The sequence below is a fragment of the Schistocerca nitens genome, unplaced genomic scaffold, assembly GCF_023898315.1.
Source record: "Schistocerca nitens isolate TAMUIC-IGC-003100 unplaced genomic scaffold, iqSchNite1.1 HiC_scaffold_370, whole genome shotgun sequence".
Lineage (NCBI taxonomy): Eukaryota > Metazoa > Arthropoda > Insecta > Orthoptera > Acrididae > Schistocerca > Schistocerca nitens.
The window spans coordinates 1,354-5,000 of record NW_026045904.1 but is presented as its reverse complement, the minus strand read 5'-3'; the positions used below and the strand labels follow the sequence as shown (position 1 = coordinate 5,000).

The window sequence follows — 3,647 nt, the reverse complement described above, 5'->3', positions numbered from 1 at the left end:
TCGACAGTTGATAAGGCAGACATTTGAAAGATGCGTCGCCGGTACGAAGACCGTGCGATCAGCCCAAAGTTATTCAGAGTCACCAAGGCAAACGGACCGGACGAGCCGACCGATTGGTTTTGATCTAATAAAAGCGTCCCTTCCATCTCTGGTCGGGACTCTGTTTGCATGTATTAGCTCTAGAATTACCACAGTTATCCAAGTAACGTGGGTACGATCTAAGGAACCATAACTGATTTAATGAGCCATTCGCGGTTTCACCTTAATGCGGCTTGTACTGAGACATGCATGGCTTAATCTTTGAGACAAGCATATGACTACTGGCAGGATCAACCAGGGAGCTGCGTCAACTAGAGCTGAGCAGCCGGCCGCCCGGGAGTGTGTCCCGGGGGCCCGCGCGAACACGCAAGCGTCCGCTCAATTATTCTGCAAACAGGAGGAGGCTGGGCTCCCCTGCACGATACACCTCGAAACCCTCTCAGGTCCCGGCGGCGCGCAGCGCCGTCCTAAGTACTTGGTCGGGTTCGAGAGAGGCGCAATCGCCCGGAGATAGGCGAGTAGACGCTTTCAGTGCGGACCACCCGTGCTCCCAACTGAGCTTGCCGCTGCCGACAGAGGCCCGGGAGCGTGCTGTCGTGGTGTTGCCGGCGGGAGACAACACGCGGCCACAAACAGTGACCGGGCAGCTCCAACGCCAGCGCCACAGAGGGGCAGAGCCCCACTTGGGTGCCAAAGCGAACTCTCCAGCACAGCGCACGCGCCAACACATCCGCACAGCTGCGATACAAACCACCTGCGAGAACCGCGGGGGCGACCGAGCAGCAGACGGCGTCGCGGCGCCGAGTGCCGGGCGGCGGCGCATCCTCAACGCACACAGTCCTCAATCGGACCAGCACACTGCAGATGTCCACCGCGCTTCGCACCGGGCCCGGGAGGACCCACTTTGGCCGCACGGCGCCGCGCGCTGGGTGCGCCGGCACGCAGATGCGCCGCCTGCCGCCTCCGTCAGCCGGCGCGCCTGCCACTGGGCGCCCCCACCAGCCGGCTGCCGCGCGTGCGCCCACGCAGCGCGCGGCCAGCACGCCGGGCGCCCCCCCCTCACCGGCCGGGGACGGTCCCACCCAGCCACCGCCGCGTATCGCTTCATACCCACATGCCCACTCACGTTCGTGGGTATGACGGGTGTCGCTGAAGCAACCGGTTAATACCTGTACCGATCGTCGATATCAACGATTCACCTCCAGCGCGAACAACCGCGCAACAACGGATTTCCAGTTCATTTGCGTAACTTGGGCAGCAAACGTAGACATCCATCTACATTTGCGACTTCTACGAGTCTTGCATGCCTGGATGTTGTGTGTCACGACGCACTCCATCAGCATACATACACGCTGCGACGTGTGCACGAAAGAACACGTGGAAGGTGGCCAGCGTACGTATGCGAATGCCATTGCACAGCTGCGAAGCGCATTCAACACGCGAACTCCTGACCGACGAGCTAGAGGTGACAGGAGGGGAGGGGGGGGGGGGGGGGGCGGGGGCGATATACGTCCTATTGCAGTACACAATACAGTGGATAGCGGGACCATGTGGAAAGTAAGCAACACTCGCAAGATGTGAGGGTACGCACCGTAAAATGAATCAATACGCAGAACACCACAGTGTGCGCGAAGTGAACTATGTTGAGATGGTTGCAATTAGGCAACGCTACACGAATTCCTAGATTCATATAACTAACAATTACAGGGCAGGTTAAGGCGCAACGTGGGTTAGGTTAGGGCGCAACGTGGGTTAGGTTAGGGCGCAACGTGGGTTAGGTTTGGGCGCAACGTGGGTTAGGTTAGGGCGCAACGTGGGTTAGGTTAGGGCGCAACGTGGGTTAGGTTAGGGCCCAACGTAGGTTAGGTTAGGGCGCAACGTAGGTTAGGTTAGGGCGCAACGTAGGTTAGGTTAGGGCGCAACGTAGGTTAGGTTAGGGCGCAACGTAGGTTAGGTTAGGGCGCAACGTAGGTTAGGTTAGGGCGCAACGTAGGTTAGGTTAGGGCGCAACGTGGGTTAGGTTAGGGCGCAACGTGGGTTAGGTTAAGGCGCAACGTGGGTTAGGTTAAGGCGCAACGTGGGTTAGGTTAGGGCGCAACTTGGGTTAGGTTAAGGCGCAACTTGGGTTAGGTTAAGGCGCAACTTGGGTTAGGTTAAGGCGCAACTTGGGTTAGGTTAAGGCGCAACTTGGGTTAGGTTAAGGCGCAACTTGGGTTAGGTTAAGGCGCAACTTGGGTTAGGTTAAGGCGCAACTTGGGTTAGGTTAAGGCGCAACTTGGGTTAGGTTAAGGCAGAAGTTGGGTTAGGTTAAGGCAGAAGTTGGGGTTAGGTTAAGGCAGAAGTTGGGTTAGGTTAAGGCAGAAGTTGGGTTAGGTTAAGGCGCAACTTGGGTTAGGTAAGGCGCAACTTGGGTTAGGTTAAGGCGCAACTTGGGTTAGGTTAAGGCGCAACTTGGGTTAGGTTAAGGCGCAACTTGGGTTAGGTTAAGGCGCAACTTGGGTTAGGTTAAGGCGCAACTTGGGTTAGGTTAAGGCGCAACTTGGGTTAGGTTAAGGCAGAAGTTGGGTTAGGTTAGGCAGAAGTTGGGTTAGGTTAAGGCAGAAGTTGGGTTAGGTTAAGGCAGAAGTTGGGTTAGGTTAAGGCAGAAGTTGGGTTAGGTTAAGGCAGAAGTTGGGTTAGGTTAAGGCAGAAGTTGGGTTAGGTTAAGGCAGAAGTTGGGTTAGGTTAAGGCAGAAGTTGGGTTAAGGGATGGTGTGTGTGGGGGGGGGGTGGGGTGGCGAGGTTCGTTGATAGTGATGGTAGTAAGTGGACGCCTGAGGCACTATCAGATATGTCACGTCAGTTGCACTTGTGGCTCATGGCAGGTGGCGCGCCCGTTCTGTGTTTGTGGCAAAGGAGTGGCACACCTGTGTCTTTCATTCCTGCCATTGTTTATGTGCTGTGAGATGCGGCAGTGTGGTGCTGTTGGGTGCACCCCTGTGTAGGACATGTGTGGGTGTTGGTGGCGTATCTGAGCAATGGTGGTTGTAGGAAGAGTGGGATATTCAGTTTTCTGGTTCGACGTCCCGGTCTGGTTATCATAGTGTGGATGGTGTACTGTGGCCGAGAGGATGCACTGGATGTTGTTCCATGCTGGTACTTAGATGTTGTGTCTGCGTCTGTTACAGGCATAGACTAGTGGGTGATGGAGTGTGTGGGTGACGTGTGGTTGACATTGTGTGCACAGACGTTCAGCATGTATAGGGACAGTTGTATGTGTTATCTATATTCCGATGACTGCGCGTATTACTAAGCACCGCCGCGTATAAGCTTAATGTATGTATAGTCAATGCCTGTTCTATCTCTGTACAGTAGTAGCGGTGCGACTGCACTAGCTAGCTACACCTCGCGGCATCGTCCCCCGGTGTATGGCATATGATTATAAACATTCTGTCTATTAGTCAAAACCGGTGGTGTGACTACGTCACATGTTTGAGGTGGGGGACGCAACACCGTGCCGGTGGGTCAGGGCTGCGAAACACTTTCCCCACACTGGGGGCTCGGACCCTCATTACTCGTCCCAGTAATATATTGCGGAGCGCACATAGCCATTGCCCAGAGTCTTTGCG

The 3,647-nt window shown here is 55.5% G+C and overlaps 1 non-coding gene across 1 annotated transcript in view; it reads right to left on the bottom strand.

The window, feature by feature from the left end:
* Window positions 1-340, bottom strand: part of LOC126229289 (small subunit ribosomal RNA) — a 1,909-nt gene extending 1,569 nt beyond the window's left edge. Inside the window, exon 1 of the ribosomal RNA XR_007544166.1 lies at window positions 1-340. This exon is cut by the window's left edge and continues 1,569 nt beyond it. This is a non-coding gene — a ribosomal RNA (small subunit ribosomal RNA).
* Between the last annotated feature and the right edge of the window lie 3,307 nt (window positions 341-3,647).